The sequence below is a fragment of the Diaphorina citri genome, unplaced genomic scaffold, assembly GCF_000475195.1.
Source record: "Diaphorina citri unplaced genomic scaffold, Diaci psyllid genome assembly version 1.1 scaffold562, whole genome shotgun sequence".
Taxonomy (NCBI): Eukaryota; Metazoa; Arthropoda; class Insecta; order Hemiptera; family Psyllidae; genus Diaphorina; species Diaphorina citri.
Window position 1 is genome coordinate 190,504 of NW_007377996.1, and position 25,265 is coordinate 215,768.

General features: G+C 35.1%; 2 protein-coding genes across 2 annotated transcripts in view; one reads left to right on the forward strand and one right to left on the reverse strand.

The window, feature by feature from the left end:
* LOC103510129 (60S ribosomal protein L10a-like) overlaps nt 1-13,435 on the forward strand; it is a 73,140-nt gene extending 59,705 nt beyond the window's left edge. Inside the window, exon 8 of the mRNA XM_008474774.3 lies at nt 13,289-13,435. The gene's annotated coding sequence lies outside the window, so the exon portion shown is untranslated. The remainder of the gene's footprint in view (nt 1-13,288) is intronic.
* LOC103510132 (ETS-like protein pointed) overlaps nt 1-25,265 on the reverse strand; it is a gene marked incomplete at its 5' end in the record, with an annotated part of 69,214 nt that overhangs the window by 39,332 nt on the left and 4,617 nt on the right. The gene's annotated exons all lie outside the window — the stretch shown is intronic.

The window sequence follows — 25,265 nt, forward strand, 5'->3', positions numbered from 1 at the left end:
TGGAATGATCGTGTTCTAAACAAAAAGTTTGGGTGAACATTTCCTCTTACGTGTTGAAAGTATTGATCGAGCAGAATACTAATGGCTTCATTTGGTAGTTGACTATCAACCTGTGTTATAATATCAATGTGGTCACTACTCCTGATGTCTTTGGCTACCGGGCTGTGCATATGTTTTCCATGGTGTTGGCATGGTCTATTCTTGTCGTTAGTTCGATTATTACGTAGGAGGAATAGATCATGGACGTGGTCAACCTGTGTTATAATATCAATGTGGTCACTACTCCTGATGTCTTTGGCTACCAGGCTGTGCATATGTTTTCCATGGTGTTGGCATGGTCTATTCTTGTCGTTAGTTCGATTATTACGTAGGAGGAATAGATCATGGACGTGTGTTATGGTTTTTACAGTGATACCATCCTCTATGATAACCACCGATGATGTCAAACGAACGTTGAACCACAGAACGGTGTACCAAATATTAAATACGCTTCAAACGAAGAAATACAGGAACGATAGGGATCAATGATAAAGAAAAAAAATCATATCCGCGAATTGCCAAACAACAAGGAACAATAAAAACACAAGAAAAGAAAACAAACAATACATGAAAATGCTTCAGAGTCAGTGGAGTAGTTTCAACCAGGAGGCAGATCAGCACTAGGAGATATTCAGAGAGGAGGAACCTGATAACAATAATTTTACATATTAAAAAAGACATAGAAAATTACTATTCAAGAAAGATATACATATGGTCAAAATAGAGGATGCTTTAGTAAAAATTGGAGGGCCAAGTTAAAATCTTACGATGTACCTCATCCTCATATCTGTATGCAATAAGTATCAGTAACCTATGCTTTCAAATCAATTGAATTCTTATTGGTTTAATATTAAATACGCTTCAAACGAAGAAATACAGGAACGATAGGGATCAATGATAAAGAAAAAAATCATATCTGCGAATTGCCAAACAACAAGGAACAATAAAAACACAAGAAAATAAAACAAACAATACTTGAAAATGCTTCAGAGAACCTCACCAGTAACACTTGTACGAAACGAAATGCTAGGGGAAACACATCTGAAAGGTTTAAAGAGGCTGCTTGCAATGGAATATTTCTTTTAAATCCCAAAAAACCTTCTGATTTCCGCCCGGAAACGCATGGTTGACACAGCTCACGTGTTCCTAGAGAAAGATCATCTTACATCTCTGAAATGATGATATTTGGGATAAGCACAAAGTTTTTACAGTGATACCATCCTCTATGATAACCACCGATGATGTCAAACGAACGTTGAACCACAGAACGGTGTACCAAATTAATATTAAATACGCTTCAAACGAAGAAATACAGGAACGATAGGGATCAATGATAAAGAAAAAAATCATATCTGCGAATTGCCAAACAACAAGGAACAATAAAAACACAAGAAAATAAAACAAACAATACTCATATCCGCGAATTGCCAAACAACAAGGAACAATAAAAACACAAGAAAAGAAAACAAACAATACATGAAAATGCTTCAGAGAACCTCACCAGTAACACTTGTACGAAACAAAATGCTAGGGGAAACACATCTGAAAGGTTTTAAGAGGCTGCTTGCAATGGAATATTTCTTTCAAATCCCAAAAAACCTTCTGATTTCCGCCCGGAAACGCATGGTTGACACAGCTCACGTGTTCCTAGAGAAAGATCATCTTACATCTCTATTGAAGCTATTGAAAGATGAAGGACCACGTTAGGGTTTGTAGGCGTAATAAGAAAACTATAAAACATCAAGATGCTCAGAGAGGATTCTGGGATTTCGCCAGCTGCCTTGTTTTTTTTGATGTTCCAGAGAGTTTCAGCTATCATCATTAAATAATAATTTATTAATATCATTTTAATTATTGTTGGTTTTATATCATACTTGGAGTATACCTTTCATCTCATCAACAAAGCATGTTCGCGGGTTGTAGTGTAGGTATGAAACAGGTGTGTGGACTGGCGAATTTCTTACAGAGCAGAAAAGATAGGAAGCAACATCGGTTTTAGGGTGCGAAATTCAACTGACAAAATTTTGAAAAAAAAAAAAAAACGTGGCAAAACTAATTTTATTATTTATTGCGCTGAAGGTAGAAAATAAAAAAAAGAGTAATACAAGAATGATCAAAAATATAATGTAATAAGTAATAGGTAATAAAAAGATGGATGATAGTACAAAATTAAACCTTCATAGAAAAACCAATACCAACCTATAAATTTTGTTTAAGAATGGACATCTAGTCAAAGTCCGTTAGCCCATTAAATAAAAGGAAGAGTTAATAACTTCTTATATCAAACCATATGGATATGGAGCAAATTATTATAATGGGGAAACGAAATTACTAAACAAATAATACCACAAGCTCCTAGTCGCAGCACATTAGTATGAAACTAATTTACTTTCTATAACATTAGAAGAACGGTTACAACGAGTTACTTCATACACATTATCCAATAATAATGGTATGGCAATGTTGATGAGATGTTTGAATATCTTGGGGGAGTTTTTATGTTGTTGAAAGGATTTCATAAGATTATTCTGCAACCAATGAATGCACTTGGTTTTTTTTAGGTCGAAAGTTAACAAAGCTTGCAAAGGAACTCGTGCGAAGTTCCAAGGTATTTAAAACATTCCTGTTGATTTCGAAAGGTGGTAAATTAAATAAGAGAAATATAATCATGAACACAATATGTACTGAATCATTTCTAGAACTACTTATTGAAATTCTGAAGGGCAGTCGAAACTCGAAATGGGACGAGTTTCGTACGAGTCAGGTTTGGGGTTTGATGGCCCATCATTTCTATACACCATAATTAGTGTTGTATTCTGAATTGCCAACTCGTATGTTGAGTTACTAACACGGGAGAATGAAATCACAATCCCTAACCGAAACATTCCATGTTCAAAACGGAAAAACTACCCCCCGAAAGTTAAGAAAGCTTGCAAAGGAACTCGTGCGAAGTTCCAAGATATTTAAAACATTCCTGTTGATTTCGAAAGGTGGTAAATCAAATAAGAGAAATATAATCATGAACACAATATGTACTGAATTATTTCTAGAACTACTTATTGAAATTCTGAAGGGCAGTCGAAACTCGAAATGGGACGAGTTTCGTACCACTTGAGATTATGGTAAAAATTCAACTCGTATGTTGAGTTACTAACACGGGAGAATGAAATCACAATCCCTAACCGAAACATTCCATGTTCAAAACGGAAAAACTACCCCAGACATGTAAATAATATAATGGGTACTAGACAAATATCACAAAAACATTGTCCTATTTTTACTTATTCTAACCGAGCTACAAAAAAATGTAGACCAAAAATGTGTAATTTTTTTCGCAGACAAGTAATCATGTTCAGTTTATTATTTATAGATGTTTAGCCTAATGAGAGTAATGAGACATATGATGCTTATTTTTATTCCGGAAGTACTTCATAACAGACGGAATGTTTTATTTATTGGCAATAACAATTTAATTCCATGATCTTCTGAATTAAAAGAGCGAATGAATGGAATGTGAAGAACAAGGAATTAATTTCAAATTTGTTTTGAACTCCTTTTCTTTTTATGCCCCTCCATTCTTATCAAATATCCCGTTGCTTCTGCACGTCTTTTATGTTTTATATCTTTTCTATTTACAATGATTTTTATCATTGGAGTTTTTTTATTCTTAAAAAATTGTTTTGCATTTTTAATATCATAAAGGAGTTATTTCCATATGTGAAGCTATTTAAGTTGGGTTTATTCAGTTCATTACAACAAGATCTGCATTCATTTAGAGCCACTTATCCTTCTTTCATTGGTTAACGATCAGATGACAGAATGCCACCCTGTGATCCCCCTTTTTGCAATCCTTACCATAAGGTAACACTTCAAACACACCAGGTAATAGGCCAAAGGCAATAAAATTAAGCAGGGAATTTGTTTCAATTAAAGTCTTTCACTATTAAAATCATGACATGATAAAATGATATGTCAAATGCTTTTCAAAGATCAAAATTTCACAGAATTTGAAATCACTCCAGAACGTTATCGGTCAGCAGTCAATTTTGCGCGTTATCTGACGTGATAATTTGATAAGAGGAATGAATCTCGGTCTGATAATTATGAACATATCTGAAAATGAGAGTGACATTTGAGTTTGAGCTGAGGCCGTTCCTAAATTACAGATCTAGAACTAAGGTTCCATGATCAAATGGCGAGTTTTATGAAGAACAGTAATTTGAAATGGTAAGTTTCGTCAATTAAAGTGAAACTTTCTGTCCGGGCAGCATCATTTTTTGGTTCTACCAAAAAAACCAGCGAACTTTCGCTTCCAGAACATTATCGGTCAGCAGTCGATTTTGCGCGTTATCTGACGTGATAATTTGATAAGAAGAATGAATCTCGGTCTGATAATTATGAACATATCTGAAAATGAGAGTGACATTTGAGTTTGAGCTGAAGCCGTTCCTAAATTACAGATCTAGAACCAAGGTTCCATGATCAAATGGCGAGTTTTATGAAGAACAGTAATTTAAAATGGTAAGTTTCGTCAATTAAAGTGAAACTTTCTGTCCGGGCAGTATCATTTTTTGGTTCTACCAAAAAACCAGCGAACTTTTACACTTTTTTAGTGAGTCAAGGAGAGGTTGAGAATCGCTCGTTCAAATTGTTTTCGTCAGGACAGGAAACTGTCTGCAGAGATAATAGCATCATGATTAACAGTAGTATACTGATTAGTTTGGCCTGTAGCTAGTATACATCAAGTGGCCAGTCCTCCACCAATCACAACGAGATACGGTCACTCCTACACAGATTGTACATTTGTTTCAGATAAAAGAGTACCTATAGTCATTTTTTATTCCATTGTTTAGATTGGTGCAAATTATAATGAAGAACATGGAACTCGTGGAGTATCATAAACTAGAAAGTTCTATACCTGTGCTCTCGTATAGGCTATGATTAAGCCTAGTACTAATACTAATAATATGATTGAATTAATTGATACTGATGAACATAACGATGCCAATAAGGTTCCACAAATGTAAAATATATATTCATTCGAAGAGAGCCCGACTTGGAATAAATGAATCCGGAGATCACAAAATGTCACACTCAATCTAAATCTTCAAGTAAATGATGTAAATCTACTACCCAATCAAACCGCAAAACATACAAGCCTAGTACTAATACTAATAATATGATTGAATTAATTGATACTGATGAACACAACGATGCCAATAAGGTTCCACAAATGTAAAATATGTATTCATTCGAAAAGAGCCCGACATGCAATAATTGAATCCGGAGATCACAAACTGTCACACTCAATCTAAATCTTCAAGTAAATGATGTACATCTACTACCCAATCAAACCGCAAAACATACCAAGTTGGCTCTTGAGGACAGGAAAATGCACGAGGACCATTGACGAGAAAACAATGCTCTGTTGATGTAATGGGATTCTTGGGGCATTTATAGTCCTAACCCAAAAGATAAGGTAATTGTACAATGTACATTGTACATCATCATGCAAAAAGAATAAGCACGAGTCTCCACAGAATAGAATCATTCAAGTGTCCATTCAAATCATTGTATGCAATCACAATATTGTGGCAGCGTTGAACAAATTGAATCATCTTATTACGAATTCAATAGCAAACACAGACAAGGGATTGTTAGGTCCAACAATCTAACGTACACATTACTGGTTCAAGTCCCATGTCCTTTTCATCAAAATAGATAAAGGCCCCTAAGGTAAGGAAGTAACAGATCATACTACACAGCCTCACTCCAAGACATTTCAACGAGGATTGCTTGAGAAAAAGATGTTTGGGCCTCATGCCGTGTGTGCGGTCAAATACAGAAAGGTTTCAAATTACAACATTTCTCAATATTCTCTTCCGGTACGTTTCCCATACGGTTCAAAAGAATCCCCTTGCAGAGTAGACAATTTAGTAAGGTACATACAAGTACACAACAATATTTTATAAAGACAGCACGAAATTTTTGCCACATCCACTACATCACAATACTATTGACATTTTGCCACATCCACTACATCACAATACTATTGACATTTTGCCACATCCACTACATCACAATACTATTGACATTTTGCCACATCCACTACATCACAATACTATTGACATTTTGCCACATCCACTACATCACAATACTATTGACATTTTGCCACATCCACTACATCACAATACTATTGACATTTTGCCACATCCACTACATCACAATACTATTGACATTTTGCCACATCCACTACATCACAATACTATTGACATTTTGCCACATCCACTACATCACAATACTATTGACATTTTGCCACATCCACTACATCACAATACTATTGGCGTTTCGTCACATCCACCAATAATGTTAGCATAAGGTTAATTACATCCAATAAGAAGGGAATTTGTCACATCCACCAATAATCATCTCTATACTGTGGGAGTTTTGCCACATCCACTACATCACAATACTATTGGCATTTTGCCACATCCACTACATCACAATACTATTGGCATTTTGCCACATCCACCAATAATCATCTCTATACTGTGGGAGTTTTGCCACATCCACTAAATCACAATACTATTGGCGGTAATTGGCGTTTTGTCACAATAATGTTAGCATAAGGTTCATTACATCCAATAAGAAGGGAATTTGTCACATCCACCAATTCAGTGAACAAAAATTTTCAACTATTAAATTCTCGTTGACTGAATCATTTCGTAACTCACTTCTAACTGGTAGCTACATTATATGATTCTACCAGAGTACCAGATACATAATTATGTTGTGTACATATGTATACGAAGTACGAGTAATTATACGTGAAGACCACACCAGAAGACTTCGGACAAGGTAAGGATTTAAAAGCTGAGGCAAAAGAGGAAGAATTTTCAGTATTAGAAAGTACAATATTGGTGAGTAACCAAGAATAATTATTATTGTTTTCACCAGCACAAACCTTTTCTAACTAACAAAACGCAAGGAAGAAAGTACAATATTGGTGAGTAACCAAGAATAATTATTATTGTTTTCACCAGCACAAACCTTTTCTAACTAACAAAACGCAAGGAAAAAGATAACCTAGTAGAAATGCAGCTACAACAAAAAGTCGAAATGCCAAGGGGATCATTGGAGAGCCGCCGAAGTTAAGATTTGTCAGACTGCTTCTCCAAGATCTCCAGGTGTAATGTCTGGCATTGTACTTCCAAAACAAAATGGCGTCCTCAACGGTGCTTCCGGGGGGAGGTTTCAAAATCCCAGGGGGATCATTGGAGAGCCGCCGAAGTTAAGATTTGTCAGACCGCTTCTCCAAGATCTCCAGGTGTAATGTCTAACATTGTACTTCCAAAACAAAATGGCGTCCTCAACGGTGCTTCCGGGGGGAGGTTTCGGCGAGTGTGTTCTGTCTTTTGAGGACAAAAGGAAATCCCAAGGGGATCATTGGAGAGCCGCCGAAGTTAAGATTTGTCAGACCGCTTCTCCAAGATCTCCAGGTGTAATGTCTAGCATTGTACTTCCAAAACAAAATGGCGTCCTCAACGGTGCTTCCGGGGGGAGGTTTCGGCGAGTGTGTTCTGTCTTTTGAGGACAAAAGCACACAAAAGCCTCCTCACAAATCTTGGGCTATTGTTTTGGGGCACGAGAGTAATTCGAGCACTTGAAAAGAAAAACTTGAATCTCATCAACTCCACCCCGCTACGAAACAGATGGTAAAAAACATAATTCTAACAAAAAGAGAGCACAAGAAGAAAGGTCTTCCCTAACGGAAAACTCAACTTGAAAAACCCGACTTGCAACATTTCACTCGAGTTTTTATGTTGTTGAAAGGATTTCATAAGATTATTCTGCAACCAATGAATGCACTTGGTTTTTTTTAGGCCGAAAGTTAAGAAAGCTTGCAAAGGAACTCGTGCGAAGTTCCAAGATATTTAAAACATTCCTGTTGATTTCGAAAGGTGGTAAATCAAATAAGAGAAATATAATCATGAACACAATATGTACTGAATCATTTCTAGAACTACTTATTGAAATTCTGAAGGGCAGTCGAAACTCGAAATGGGACGAGTTTCGTACCACTTGAGATTATGGTAAAAATCATTCCGATTCCAGTATAACACAAAGTACCTATGTAACTAAAATGGAAAGAAAGTTAATTCACAAGGGAAGTAAAAAACAATACACGGTTTAAACTTAAATGAATTAAAAGAAAAGCACATTACCTTTCCAGATCATGTCTGCAGTATCGCCAAGACTTTCTCTTTGAAAATCGGGAAAAAGAAACAGATTAAAAAGATGAGCAGCAGTAGAAAACACAAGTAATAAAACATCTATGCAGCCAGTCACGTTACCAAAAAGTCATTGAACGAAAAAAATAATAATTCAAAAATCAAAAAAAAATACAACACCGCGCGCACTTTTCTGCACCAACCAAGAAGTTAAAATTATTTTTGAAGCTTTGCCATCATTTTCAAAAGAAGATATTTATATTTATTGAAGTACCTACAACAGCAGATACAGAGGTGGTATTAGATTTTTCAAAATTAATAATGGATTTTAATTAACAGAGAAAATCCGCAGTTTAGATTAGGACATGGAAAAAAATTCAAAAGTCAAAATTCAATTATTACTGTCGATCAATTGCTTTTGTTCAACAATTGTAGTGTCGACAAAACAAAAACAATTGTTTACATTGGTTACTTTTGTTAATACCTCAATTAGTCCTTTTGTTTGATAAATTATTGGCTAAGATCAGGCAGAAAAAGCATATAATTAATTCATTGCAGCCGGAATTTAAAAAGACAATAAAATTTTAAATGTTGAAAAAATCCTTTATTTCATTACTTTTTTCTACTCATTTTACAAATCCTTACAAATACATTTCTTATGAAAATATCAGCAAGCAAATTCCTACTTCCATGCAGAATTGCAGATAATTTGCTCATGGAAACCCACAAACAGTTGACTAGCCACAATAATAGCATTAGGAAAACAGCATTAATAATCAAAACCAGCATTATCCCGTGGTGTGATGTGTACTGTATGATTTTCCATAATTCTCTTCAATGTACATTACCTGCCATAATGACATAATTTATTTGTCTATAAAATGCATCTCAGCAAACATACCTTACCAACCATTACGTTTGGTTTTACTATCGTGTCCAAGCTAGAGGTTCTTATTGGCTAGTGCATAAATTAATGAGCCAGTCGGTGAGAGAGAGAGAAAACATTATAGAGGTGGACCAAAAGAACGAGAGAGAAAATCATTATTTAATTTACTTTAATTACAAAATCCAGATCCTATGTACGTAGTGCAGATTCAAACTAATAGACAATAGATAAATCGAAGTTGCTCGTTTTTTAATTACATCAAATGCTCGGACCTAAAAGGGAACCCAGTCACATCCACCAACACTGTTACATACCAAAACGATGGGAATTTTGCTACATCCACCAAAAGGTAATGGTAACATGGAGTTCATTGGTAAAACATAACATGGAGTTCAGTTCATTAGACATTCAATATAAAGGGAATTTGTCACATCCACCAATAATCATCTCTATACTGTGGGAGTTTTGCCACATACACTACATCACAATACTATTGGCATTTTGCCACATCCACCAATTATCATCTCTATGCTGTGGGAGTTTTGCCACATCCACTACATCACTCCATAATGACCATTTCCTGGAGCGGTAGCAAATTCACAGAACATTGTGGATGATTTCAAAACAAATGTCTTCAGTCAGATTAGTCCCATAGAACATTGTGGATGATTTCAAAACAAATGCCTTCAGTCAGATTAGTCCCAGATTGGCCTTATGAAGTTCCAATAACAACTTCGACATTACAAGAGGTGTACATTGTACCATGCTAGATGCCAGTAATAACATGATGCGTATGAGAATGTTCTTCGTTGTATTTTCAATAGCAACTAACAATACACTTGTAATAAGCTCTGGTTTTGCGCTATGTTCAGCTGAGATTTCAGTGTCTAGGTACAAATTGTATTTTCAATAGCAACTAACAATACACTTGTAATAAGCTCTGGTTTTGCGCTATGTTCAGCTGAGATTTCAGTGTCTAGGTACAAAGTTCTAGGACTCCTGGCTTCCCATGCCGTTAACATCAGTGCTGTTCTTCATGATGATTCTCTTGATGAAAACAATAGTCCGATCATTATTGTGAATGTTTCTAGGCCATTCGGGTTGAACTTGAATCTTGCTGGAGTTTACAAATTGCGTGTGAGAACAAGAGTAGGACTAACTTGGTGGATACCTTATGAATGAAAGTATGACAGATGATTTTAGGAACATCGATAGCGTCATTTACTGAAATGTATTGATAAGGGCTCCATTGAAATCATTCTAGGAAAACGTGTTGCAATACTGTTACATACCAAAACGATTGGAATTTTGCTACATCCACCAAAAGGTAATGGTAACATGGAGTTTATTGGTAAAACTTAACATGGAGCTCGGGGTAGCTAACAGGATGATGAGGGTTAGACATTCAATATAAAGGGAAATTGTCACATCCACCAATAATCATCTCTATACTGTGGGAGTTTTGCCACATCCACTACATCACAATACTATTGGTATTTTGCCACATCCACCAATAATCATCTCGATACTGTGGGAGTTTTGCCACATCCACTACATCACAATACTATTGGCATTTTGCCACATCCACCAATTATCATCTCTATGCTGTGGGAGTTTTGCCACATCCACTACATCACAATACTATTGGTCATCAGTGCTGTTCTTCATGATGATTCCCTTGATGAAAACAATAGTCCGATCATTATTGTGAATGTTTCTAGGCCATTCGGGTTGAACTTGAATCTTGCTGGAGTTTACAAATTGCTATACTGTGGGAGTTTTGCCACATCCACTACATCACAATACTATTGGCATTTTGCCACATACACCAATAATCATCTCTATACTGTGGGAGTTTTGCCACATCCACTACATCACAATACTATTGGCATTTTGCCACATCCACCAATAATGAATTGAGTAAAGTAAGATGATTTTAGGAACATCGATAGCGTCATTTACTGAAATGTATTGATAAGGGCTCCATTGAAATCATTCTAGGAAAACGTGTTGCAAGTCAAAAATGTTGAACTTATGTACGAGCATTACAACAGTCAACAACCTTAATACAACATCTCTCCTTAGAAAAACTAATGACTCTGTCAATTGCTAAACATCCTGACAATTGCCCAACGTCAAATGATGGTGGATACCTTATGAATGAAAGTATGACAATGAATTGAGTAAAGTAAGATGATTTGAGGAACATCGATAGCGTCATTTACTGAAATGTATTGATAAGGGCTCCATTGAAATCATTCTAGGAAAACATGTTGCAAGTCAAAAATGTTGAACTTATGTACGAGCATTACAACAATCAACAACCTTAATACAACATCTCTCCTTAGAAAAACTAATGACTCTGTCAATTGCTAAACATCCTGACAATTGCCCAACGTCAAATGTGTCTAACGAACCATATAGAACTTTTATGCCTGTTTCGATACCAAAACTTCTGATAAAGAATACAATGAAGAGTGCCGCAAATTTTCCAAGAATTCGACAGGAGATGGAGAGACAGTTTGAAATATGATGTACGAGCATTACAACAGTCAACAACCTTAATACAACATCTCTCCTTAGAAAAACTAATGACTCTGTCAATTGCTTAACATCCTGACAATTGCCCAACGTCATATGTGTCTAACGAACCATATAGAACTTTTATGCCTGTTTCGGTACCAAAACTTCTGATAAAGAATACAATGAAGAGTGCCGCAAATTTTCCAAGAATTCGACAGGAGATGGAGAGACAGTTTGAAATATGTTGCTAGATTACACAATGGCGTCCTATATTAATTTTCGTGATAAGTAGTACATATTATTTTGAGAAAAATCATTTTGAAATGTCTCTTATCAGTTTGAAATTTTACATCTGTGTCAAATGTGGCTCGTTTGAGTTGATGAGTATATTTTTCTATTTACTTTAAAAGAGGATATTTATTTTTTATTCAATTCTAAACAATTAAACTGGATTCCCACATTGCATTGGTTTTCCAAGTTTATGGTCCAATAGAATTTTTCGTGATAAGTACATATTATTTTGAGAAAAATCATTTTGAAATGTCTCTTATCAGTTTGAAATTTTACATCTGTGTCAAATGTGGCTCGTTTGAGTTTGAAATATGTTGCTAGATTACACAATGGCGTCCTATATTAATTTTCGTGATAAGTACATATTATTTTGAGAAAAATCATTTTGAAATGTCTCTTATCAGTTTGAAATTTTACATCTGTGTCAAATGTGGCTCGTTTGAGTTGATGAGTATATTTTTCTATTTACTTTAAAAGAGGATATTTATTTTTTATTTAATTCTAAACAATTAAACTGGATTCCCACATTGCATTAGTTTTCCAAGTTTATGGTCCAATAGAATTTGCCTGTATCCATTTTCTATTCCTTGATTTTCTTTTCCTCAATTTTCAAAATGGATTGCTATTTTATAGAAATCTCAGGGGACTTTTTAATTGACCAAGGTAAATCTAGATCCAAAATACCTATGTAATTGAAACTGGTTCCCCTGTTCGCTTTATTCTCATTCTCATATATGTAAATTCTGAGCCATGTAAACAAGATAAGCGCATTACTATGAAGACAATCCTATAGCTAAATACTCGTATACCACTCTTTAAATTTATTCAATATTATTCTGTTCACTTTATTTCTAGTGCCTCTAATCAACATATTATTTACCACGCCAGTTTTGTGCAGTGTCCAAAACTCTGCCCCTCTCATCAACCAGTATATGAACACACCTTGTTGATTCTCAAAGTCCATTATCTGGACATAAATTACCATCAAGTCACATGATGGAGTTTACGATTTTATTTTTCCATTCTGTAAAAGGATTTTGAATAAAAAACAAATTTTCAAGTCTGTATATTTCGTTTTAAATGGCGGATCTTCGGTTGAGAGGTTTTCTCTCATGTTCTTGGTCTCTACATGCCATTAGTTTTGTACTGGCCTGGGGCGGCTCAGGCTGAAGTGTCTCTGGAGATAACAATGTTTACAAGTTGGAAAATTGTTGAAAATTCATTTGTTGTTCACAAGCCTCGCGAATATTGTGACTATGACCAGATCGTAAATGTAAATCAAATTCTAATTCTTTCTGTTCTATGATGGTGACTACAGGAGTGACTCTGCATGCCATCATGGCTAGGTTCAACACATCACGAAATCAAACCAAATTGGGTACGGGAAAAACGATACAAGAAGGGATTTGAGGAGCTGAACGCTCCATTCCTTTGTTTGATGACAACATATGTACTTCAACATGCATTTTCCCAGTGAAATGAGTCAACACTTGATAAGACAGCTAAAACACATCAAGAATTCAGAGATGAAATGCTTCAAATACACACTATACCAAAAGGGCAAAAAATAATCTCCCAAATTTATCACCTCCATTCCTTTGTTTGATGACAACATACTTCAACATGCATTTTCCCAGTGAAATGAGTCAACGCTTGATAAGATAGCTAAAACACATCAAGAATTCAGAGATGAAATGCTTCAAATACACACTATACCAAAAGGGCAAAAAATAATCTCCCAAATTTATCACAGTACGGGAAAAACGATACAAGAAAGGATTTGAGGAGCTGAACGCTCCATTCCTTTGTTTGATGACATTTTCCCAGTGAAATGAGTCAACGCTTGATAAGACAGCTAAAACACATCAAGAATTCATAGATGAAATGCTGCAAATACACACTATACCAAAAGGGCAAAAAATAATCTCCCAAATTTATCACCGCTAATTTTAGTGCTTGAAATTTTCAAAGATAACTCATTGGCATTTTGTCACATCCACCAATAATGTTAGCATAAGGTTCATTACATCCAATAAGAAGGGAATTTGTCACATCCACCAATTCATTGAACAAAAATTTTCAACTACTAAATTCTCGTCGACTGAATCATTTCGTAACTCACTTCTAATTGGTAGCTACATTATATGATTCTACCAGAGTACCAGATACATAATTATGTTGTAATCATATCTATACTGTGGGAGTTTTGCCACATCCACTACATCTCTTTTGTCACATCCACCAATAATGTTAGCATAAGGTTCATTACATCCAATACGAAGGGAATTTGTCACATCCACCAATTCAGTGAACAAAAATTTTCTCATAGAGAAAATGAAACCATTCAAAGATTTCAAAACAAAATCTGTCCTCAGTGTTTTCAATGGTATCACAGTGTTTTCAGTGATGTGAATTATACGTTTCTAATTAGACAATGACCTAGGCCATATTCAAAACTAAAAACAAGAGGAAATTTGGTCATTCATAGAGAAAATGAAACCATTCAAAGATTTCAAAACAAAATCTGTCCTCAGTGTTTTCAATGGTATCACAGTGTTTTCAGTGATGTGATAGCGATAATACATTAGAAGTTCCATCTAGTCGGGAATACACGTGATAGTATCCGGTCTATGACACCGGATATCAATCAGAATTATTATTGTTATTTTTTTCTATATTGTTATTACCATCATTATTATTATCATCTTCAACATCATTGTCATTATGGTTTGGTATACCTCTATTTAGGCTGCTAGGTATTGTTTTATTGTTGTTTTACACCTTCCACTTTGACGTTATCCTCATCCTCTCTAACAGGATTGTCAAGTAGTGGAAGTAGTTTGTTATTATTATCTTCAACATCATTGTCATTATGGTTTGGTATACCTCTATTTAGGCTGCTGGGTATTGTTTTATTGTTGTTTTACACCTTCCCCTTTGACGTTATCCTCATCCTCTCTAACAGGATTGTCAAGTAGTGGAAGTAGTTTGTCCATTAGGTTGGAGAGAATGAGTCATTGAGTCAGGTTTGGGGTTTGATGGCCCATCATTTCTATACACCATAATTAGTGTTGTATTCTGAATTTTATTGCCAACTCGTATGTTGAGTTACTAACAAGGGAGAATGAAATCACAATCCCTAACCGAAACATTCCATGTTCAAAACGGAAAAACTATTTGATGGCCCATCATTTCTATACACCATAATTAGTGTTGTATTCTGAATTGCCAACTCGTATGTTGAGTTACTAACAAGGGAGAATGAAATCACAATCCCTAACCGAAACATTCCATGTTCAAAACGGAAAAACTTAGGCCGAAAGTTAACAAAGCTTGCAAAGGAACTCGTGCGAAGTTCCAAGATATTTAAAACATTCCTGTTGATTTCGAAAGGTGGTAAATCAAATAAGAGAAATATAATCATGAACACAATATGTACTGAATCATTTCTAGAACTACTCATTGAAATTCTGAAGGGCAGTCGAAACTCGAAATGGGACGAGTTTCGTACCACTTGAGATTATGGTAACAATCATTCCGATTCCAGTATAACACAAAGTACCTATGTAACTAAAATGGAAAGAGAGTTAATTCACAAGGGAAGTAAAAAACAATACACGGTTTAAACTTAAATGAATTAAAAGAAAAGTATGAACACAATATGTACTGAATCATTTCTAGAACTACTTATTGAAATTCTGAAGGGCAGTCGAAACTCGAAATGGGACGAGTTTCGTACCACTTGAGATTATGTTAAAAATCATTCCGATTCCAGTATAACACAAAGTACCTACATATGTAACTAAAATGGAAAGAAAGTTAATTCACAAGGGAAGTAAAAAACAATACTTACACGGTTTAAACTTAAATGAATTAAAAGAAAAGCACATTACCTTTCCAGATCATGTCTGCAGTATCGCCAAGACTTTCTCTTTGAAAATCGGGAAAAAGAAACAGATTAAAAAGATGAGCAGCAGTAGAAAACACAAGTAATAAAACATCTATGCAGCCAGTCACGTTACCAAAAAGTCATTGAACGAAAAAAATAATAATTCAAAAATCAAAAAAAAATACAACACCGCGCGCACTTTTCTGCACCAACCAAGAAGTTAAAATTATTTTTGAAGCTTTGCCATCATTTTCAAAAGAAGATATTTATATTTATTGAAGTACCTACAACAGCAGATACAGATTCAAAAATCAAAAAATTACAACACCGCGCGCACTTTTCTGCACCAACCGAGAAGTTAAAATTATTTTTGAAGCTTTGCCATCATTTTCAAAAGAAGATATTTATATTTATTGAAGTACCTACAACAGCAGATACAGAGGTGGTATTAGATTTTTCAAAATTAATAATGGATTTTAATTAACAGAGAAAATCCGCAGTTTAGATTAGGACATGGAAAAAAATTCAAAAGTTATTCAGTTATAGCACCTAAAAAAAATTCACCAAGACAACTGACTGGAAAATTGGAAATGAAACTAAAAAACACCAGATAACTTTTTTATCTAATCAAAACTAGACCGATGTAAGGACTTTTAAAAAGGAAAGCAAAAATGTTAATAAACATTAATTAAATTAAAAAATATCAAGTCAAAGAAATAATTTAGAGTTATCACGTTGCTAAGAAGTTAAACGAGAATGGTTAGACAAGATGGTAAGTCAGAAGTGAGTGGTAATTGTAAAGACGAACTCAAGGCAAGCTAGGAAGGAGAATATCATAGCATGTCTAACCCGTGCTCATAGCATGACCATTGTCTTGTAGTATGTCTTGTAGTTCTGAGGGTCTTTGTGGAGTCTATTGTTCGCTCGGGAAGTACCTAAGGAAATGACTTGATGAGCTAAGGAAGGTGTATGAGGTATGGTATGACCAATGTACTCTGGAGTAACGATAGGCTACACTGGAACAGACTGGTTGAGAAGTTACCTACTTGATGGACTTGTTGAAATGTGTGATGTAAATGAATATGCAAAGAGGCATCCAGGAAGGAAAAATTAAAGTGAATATCAACAAATCACCACATACTGCCTCAAAAAGGAAAGTCCCTTGTACAACCTGACGGAGCTATTGAAATGGACTTGTTACCAGTAGAATGTTAACATGAAGGAAGCAAATAAATTAAAGATTTTGAATACAGATATACTGACAATATAATTGAAAACAAACAAAGCTGGATATTTAATAGTCAGATTTCTACAATCCTAAATACACATTATAACTTCAATAAAGTAGTAATTAAGTATATGCTATTTGATAGTGACATTCATCATTTAATTTCTACTAGAAAAATACTTGTTTGCCAATGTTAATTTAAGTTTGTTCAACATGGGTCTTTAGTTTCGTGTTAGTCTATAACTTCAATAAAGTAGTAAGTATATGCTATTTGATAGTGATATTCATCATTTAATTTCTACTAGAAAAATACTTGTTTGCCAATGTTAATTTAAGTTTGTTCAACATGGGTCTTTAGTTTCGTGTTATTTTCAAGTTGAAAGATCATTCATTTAGAAGATATCTCTACCATTCTCTGTACATTATCTACTCCTAAGATAGAAGTAATATTAATAATGGTCAAGACATGACTTAGGAGGATGAGTGCCAAGTAACCACTAACCACTTGGTGGGGTTAACAGTCAGGCTCCCGAAATGAGCCTACATGTATTTCTCCAAGAAATGAGAAATGATTGAAGCAAATCATGTATGAACCGCCCCAATGATCAAACGTCATTTTTTATTCCATTGTTTACATTGGTGCAAATTATAATGAAGAACATGGAACTCGTGGAGTAACATAACCTAGAAAGTTCTATACCTGTGCTCTCGTATAGGCTATGATTAAGCCTAGTACTAATAATATGATTGAATTAATACTGATGAACATAACGATGCCAAAAAGGTTCCACAAATGTAAAATATGTATTCATTCGAAAAAAGCCCGACATGCAATAATTGAATCCGGAGATCACAAAATGTCACACTCAATCTAAATCTTCAAGTAAATGATGTAAATCTACTACCCAATCAAACCGCAAAACATACCAAGTGAAACTTGACCTGGCTCTTGAGGACAGGAAAATGCACGAGGACCATTGACGAGAAAACAATGCTCTGTTGATGTAATGGGATTCTTGGGGCATTTATAGTTACCAAGTGAAACTTGACCTGGCTCTTGTGAGGACAGGAAAATGCACGAGGACCATTGACGAGAAAACAATGCTCTGTTGATGTAATGGGATTCTTGGGGCATTTATAGTCCTAACAAATGTCCATCACACTGGCAGTTGCTTCAGTGTTAAAATGGGAACTTCCATAAGGGTTTTAGACTCTACCGAACCAGTGATACATTAAAAACCATCTTTTTTTCATCAAATTATAAAAAAAGTGATAAAAAAAACATTACTTACACCCTGTATATGAAAATGAAAAAACAATAATTACTCGAGTACTGTACTTACAATTATTACTGTCGATCAATTGCTTTTGTTCAACAATTGTAGTGTCGACCAAACAAAAACAATTGTTTACATTGGTTACTTTTGTCAATACTTCAATTATTCCTTTTGTTTGATAAAGTATTGGCTAAGATCAGGCAGAAAAACCATATAATTAATTCACTGCAGCCGGAATTTAAAAAGACAATAAAATTTTAAATGTTGAAAAAATCCTTTATTTCATTACTTTTTTCTACTCATTTTACAAATCCTTACAAATACATTTCTTATGAAAATATCAGCAAACAAATTCCTACTTCCATGCAGAATTGCAGATAATTTGCTCATGGAAACCCACAAACAGTTGACTAGCCACAATAATAGCATTAGGAAAACAGCATTAATAATCAAAACCAGCATTATCCCGTGGTGTGATGGGATACATCCAGAAAAATCAATTTACTTTTGTAGTAATGCTCAGTAGTAGTGGTAACGAAGCAGAGATTTGAATAATATTCAATTGAACAGTTTTGGATTGATAAAAGGACCAACATTGGTTGATGACGTTATATTCTCTGGGATGGCAATGAGAGATTGTTGATTGCACTCGTTTATTACATTCATTATAGCTATATTACTACTTAGTGGTACCTGTAATACCAGAGCAATATACTGGAGAGGAAATCAGCCCTGGTTGTCCACTCAGCAGAACCGTATCACAGTGCCGTGTCACGTGACTAAAGTGATCTTTCAGCGTGATTTGTAATAGCAGTCCTCATTCTAGCAGTATAAATATATTCTATTCTAATACTTGTAGTCCAGTATTACAAGGTACGAACTTTTCCCTGAAAAGTGTTTAAAGTTTGATCCGCAGATTTCAGAAAGCTCAGAGTAGGACGTCCATAAAATACACACAGAATAGGTTGGGTATGCCAAATTAGTAGTTCAGGGATTCATGCTTAACCCATCTGGGGCTGTTGCCTCTACACCTAAGACTGGTCTTTCTGTGTTTGATGTAGTTCAAGGAACTTCAAATCTTACTCGAGAGTCTGTTAAGTTGATAATTCGATACCTTTGTTTTCATGTTGGTAGATTTTCTGTACAATGCGATATGAACAAATAAGAAACACTCCCAAGGATGAAATCCTCACCGATTGATATCGCAGGAGTTTGCACACAATTATGATTCGCATTAATAACCATCAAACTGTTAGACAAATCAAACATCCTGTACATCATCATGCAAAGAGAATAAGCACGAGTCTCCACAGAATAGAATCATTCAAGTGTCCATTCAAATCATTGTATGCAATCACAATATTGTGGCAGCGTTGAACAAATTGAATCATCTTATTACGAATTCAATAGCAAACACAGACAAGGGATTGTTAGATCCAACAATCTAACGTACACATTACTGGTTCAAGTCCCATGTCCTTTTCATCAAAATAGATAAAGGCCCCTAAGGTAAGGAAGTAACAGGTCCAACAATCTAACGTACACATTACTGGTTCAAGTCCCATGTCCTTTTCATCAAAATAGATAAAGGCCCCTAAGGTAAGGAAGTAACAGATCATACTACACAGCCTCACTCCAAGACATTTCAACGAGGATTGCTTGAGAAAAAGATGTTTGGGCCTCATGCCGTGTGTGCGGTCAAATACAGAAAGGTTTCAAATTACAACATTTCTCAATATTTCTTCCGGTACGTTTCTCCATACGGGTTCAAAAAAATCCCCTTGCAAAGTAGACAATTTAGTAAGGTACATACAAGTACACACAACATTTATAAAGACAGCACGAAATTCCCTTGGATGATAGGAATGTAAGAATTTCACAAAATCGACTTCAGTCTTTATCTTCTATGGCAACAAACTACTAGGTTGAATAAATCTTCAAGATGTAAATACATAACCACTGGGATCTATCCACATTGGTTTTCTACATAAAAAGTTAGAATAAAATGGACAGCAGCGAAAATGTCAAGAGTGTCAACATTTCTGCTTTCTCAATATTTCTTCCGGTACGTTTTTCTCCATACGGGTTCAAAAGAATCCCCTTGCAGAGTAGACAATTTAGTAGGGTACATACAAGTACACACAACATTTATAAAGACAGCACGAAATTTCCTTGGATGATATGAATGTAAGAATTTCACAAAATCGACTTCAGTCTTTATCTTCTATGGCAACAAACTACTAGGCTGAATAAATCTACGAGATCTAGATACATAACCACTGGGATCTATCCACATTGGTTTTCTACATAAAAAGTTAGAATAAAATGTACAGCTGCGAAAATGTCAAGAAAGTCAACATTTCTGCAATTGATGAAAATTTGCCCATAAAAAACGTATAGAACCAGAAAAGTTCGATGAAGAATTTTTCTGTTTCTTCAGAAGATTTCAAAATTTGAGAAAGTAACAAAATATAACCTAAAGAAAATAACCCACACTCGCCATCTGAAAAACAAAGTGCAAAACAAAAAAATCAACAACTCTAAATAGAGCCATCAACGATGGTACACCATTTACATGTTGACAAATTCATTCTAAGGAGAGCTCGAGATGATTTGTGTGAAGACCAAGAAAATCCTGGAGGTCTTGAGGTAATCGTGGTACATCATTTACATGTTGACAAATTCATTCTAAGGAGAGCTCGAGATGATTTGTGTGAAGACCAAGAAAATCCTGGAGGTCTTGAGGTAATCGTTGGAATCGAATTTATGATGACATTGCCCTACAGGAAGTAAAATGTCTTGGAAGAAAGAGCTCGAGATGATTTGTGTGAAGATCAAGAAAATCCTGGAGGTCTTGAGGTAATCGTTGGAATCGAATTTATGATGACATTGCCCTACAGGAAGTAAAATGTCTTGGAAGAAAAGAACATCGAGGTTTAAATAGAGATTACGATTAGCTTAATAAAGAGAAATCTTTGTAGAAACTAGTATAAGCACTCGTAATATAGGGCGTAACTTGTATTTCGGAACACATGGGCGGCTGATGGAGGATTATTGGATTAGAATACATTAAAAAATAATATTGAATAGGAAAAAATAGACGTGAAGATGATCTGTGGATCAATTTAGCAATACTACCTACGATTTTCACTGCATCAAGAGAACGAAGACCACACCAGAAGACTTCGGACAAGGTAAGGATTTAAAAGCTGAGGCAAAAGTGGAAGAATTTTCAGTAGAAAGTACAATATTGGTGAGTAACCAAGAATAATTATTATTGTTTTCACCAGCACAAACCTTTTCTAACTAAGAAGACCACACCAGAAGACTTCGGACAAGGTAAGGATTTAAAAGCTGAGGCAAAAGAGGAAGAATTTTCAGTATTAGAAACGAACTTTTTCCTCTGATCCTTTGAAGTGTTCAAAGTTCGATCTGTAGAATTCACAGTACACAGAAAAGGATGTTCATAAAATCCATACACAGAATAGGATGGGTATGCCTCATTAGTAGTTCAGGGATTCGCTTAACCCATCTTTTGGGGCTGTTACCCCTACACCTAAGCTTCAGAGTGGTCTTTCTGTGTATGATGTAGCTCAGGGAACTATAGATCTTACTCAAGAGTCTGATAACTTGGTACTTTGGTACGTTTGTTTTCAAGTTGGTAGATTTTCTGTACAATGCGATATGAACAAATAAGAAACACTCCCAAGGATAAAATCCTCACCGATTGATATCGCACGAGTTTGCACACAATTATGATTCGCATTAATAACCATCAAACTGTTAGACAAATCAAACATCTATTTCAAGCTTGATGCCTAATAATTAGCTAATTACTAATTACATTCCAAATATTTTAATTGCAAAACCTTCACCTGAGAGCAAGAGCAGTCACTAAATTCGTATGAACGAGACAAGATGGTAAGTCAGAAGTGAGTGGTAATTGTAAAGACGAACTCAAGGCAAGCTAGGAAGGAGAATATCATAGCATGTCTAACCCGTGCTCATAGCATGACCATTGTCTTGTAGTATGTCTTGTAGTTCTGAGGGTCTTTGTGGAGTCTATTGTTCGCTCGGGAAGAACCTAAGGAAATTACTTGATGAACAAAGGAAGGTGTATGAGGTATGAGTTATGACCAATGTACTCTGGAGTAACGATAGGCAACACTGGAACAGACTGGTTGAGAAGTTACTTGATGGACTTGTTGAAATGTGTGATAGAAAAAATAGTTATGACCAGTGTACTCTGGAGTAACGATAGGCAACACTGGAACAGACTGGTTGAGAAGTTACTTGATGGACTTGTTGAAATGTGTGATAGAAAAAATGCTGTAAATGAATATGCAAAGAGGCATCCAGGCAGGAAAAATTAAAGTGAATATCAACAAATCACCAAATACTGCCTCAAAAAGGAAAGTCCCACGTAGAACCTGACGGAGCCATTGAAATGGACTTGTTACCAGTAGAATGTTAACATGAAGGAAGCAAATAAATTAAAGATTTTGAATACAGATATACTGACAATATAATTGAAAACAAACGAAGCTGGATATTTAATAGTCAGATTTCTACAATCCTGAATACACATTATAACTTCAATAAAGTAGTAAGTATAAGCTATTTGATAGTGATATTCACCATTTAATTTCTACTAGAAAAATACTTGTTTGCCAATGTTAATTTAAGTTTGTTCAACATGGGTCTTTAGTTTCGTGTTAGTTTCAAGTTATAACTTCAATAAAGTAGTAAGTATAAGCTATTTGATAGTGATATTCATCATTTAATTTCTACTAGAAAAATACTTGTTTGCCAATGTTAATTTAAGTTTGTTCAACATGGGTCTTTAGTTTCGTGTTATTTTCAAGTTGAAAGATCATTCATTTAAAAGATATCTCTACCATTCTTTGTACATTATCTACTCCTAAGATAGATGTAATATTAATAATGCTCAAGACATGACTTAGGAGGATGAGTGCCAAGTAACCACTAACCACTAGGTGGGGTTAACAGTTAGGCTCCCGAAATGAGCCTACATGTATTTCTCCAAGAAATGAGAAATGATTGAAGCAAATCATGTATGAACCGCCCCAATGATCAAACCAATCAGCTGAATGATTTACTCATGGCGCGATTTATCACAGAATACGTTGATAGGTGTGGAGAGGTTTCAAGTTGAAAGATCATTCATTTAAAAGATATCTCTACCATCCTCTGTACATTATCTACTCCTAAGATAGATGTAATATTAATAATGGTCAAGACATGACTTAGGAGGATGAGTGCCAAGTAACCACTAACCACTAGGTGGGGTTAACAGTCAGGCTCATTTCGGATCGGCCTGGATGTATTTCTCCAAGAAATGAGAAATGATTGAAGCAAATCATCTATGAACCGCCCCAATGATCAAACCAATCAGCTGAATGATTTACTCATGGCGCGATTTATCACAGAATACGTTGATAGGTGTGGAGAGTTAGATTTGAGAGCCGTCTGCAATGAAGCGTGATAAGAGAAAACACAAAATGGAGGCAAAATCTCGCGTATTATTTGAATGATAACGCAACTCACTCGAGTAAATCAAGGTGCGAATGAAAGCGTCAATAAACATACTAATCAGAAACAATTAAAGATCAGTTAGATTTACAGTAAAAGATTTACGGATGCCTAAAATATTTACAATGAAAAAGACAGGGGAAATTGAGACTAATGAAAAACGATAACAACAAAATTGATCCAATGATCATCAAACTACCTGCTACAATGGTAAACGTATATGGATACATCCAGAAAAATCAATTTACTTTTGTAGTAATGCTCAGTAGTAGTGGTAACGAAGCAGAGATTTGAATAATATTCTATTGAACAGTTTTGGATTGGTAAAAGGACCAACATTGGTTGATGACGTTATATTCTCTAGGATGACAATGAGAGATTGTTGATTGAACTCGTTTATTACATTCATTATAGCTATATTACTACTTAGTGGTACCTGTAATACCAGAGCAATATACTGGAGAGGAAATCAGCCCTGAGGGGAAATTTAAACTAATGAAAAACGATAACAACAAAATTGATCCAATGATCATCAAACTACCTGCTACAATGTTAAACGTATATGGATACATCCAGAAAGACAGGGGAAATTTAGACTAATGAAAAACGATAACAACAAAATTGATCCAATGATCATCAAACTACCTGCTACAATGTTAAACGTATATGGATACATCCAGAAAAATCAATTTACTTTTGTAGTAATGCTCAGTAATAGTGGAGATTTGAATAATATTCAATTGAACAGTTTTGGATTGGTAAAAGGACCAACATTGGTTGATGACGTTATATTCTCTAGGATGGCAATGAGAGATTGTTGATTGCACTCGTTTATTACATTCATTATTAGCTATATTACTACTTAGTGATACCTGTAATACCAGAGCAATATACTGGAGAGGAAATCAGCCCTGGTTGTCCACTCAGCAGAACCGTACCACAGTGCCGTGTCACGTGAGTTATATTACTATTACTACTTAGTGGTACCTGCAATACCAGAGCAATATACTGGAGAGGAAATCAGCCCTGGTTGTCCACTCAGCAGAACCGTACCACAGTGCCGTGTCACGTGACTAAAGTGATCTTTCAGAGTGATTTGTAATAGCAGTCCTCATTCTAGCAGAATAAAATGAGGTGTATTCTATTCCAATACTTATAAGTCCAATATTACAAGGTAGGTACGAACTTTTTCCTCTGAAGTGTTTAAAGTTCAATCTGTAGAAAATAAAATGAGGCGTATTCTATTCCAATACTTATAAGTCCAATATTACAAGGTACGAACCTCTAATCCTCTGAAGTGTTTAAAGTTCGATCTGCAGAATTCACAAAACACAGAAAAGGATGTTCA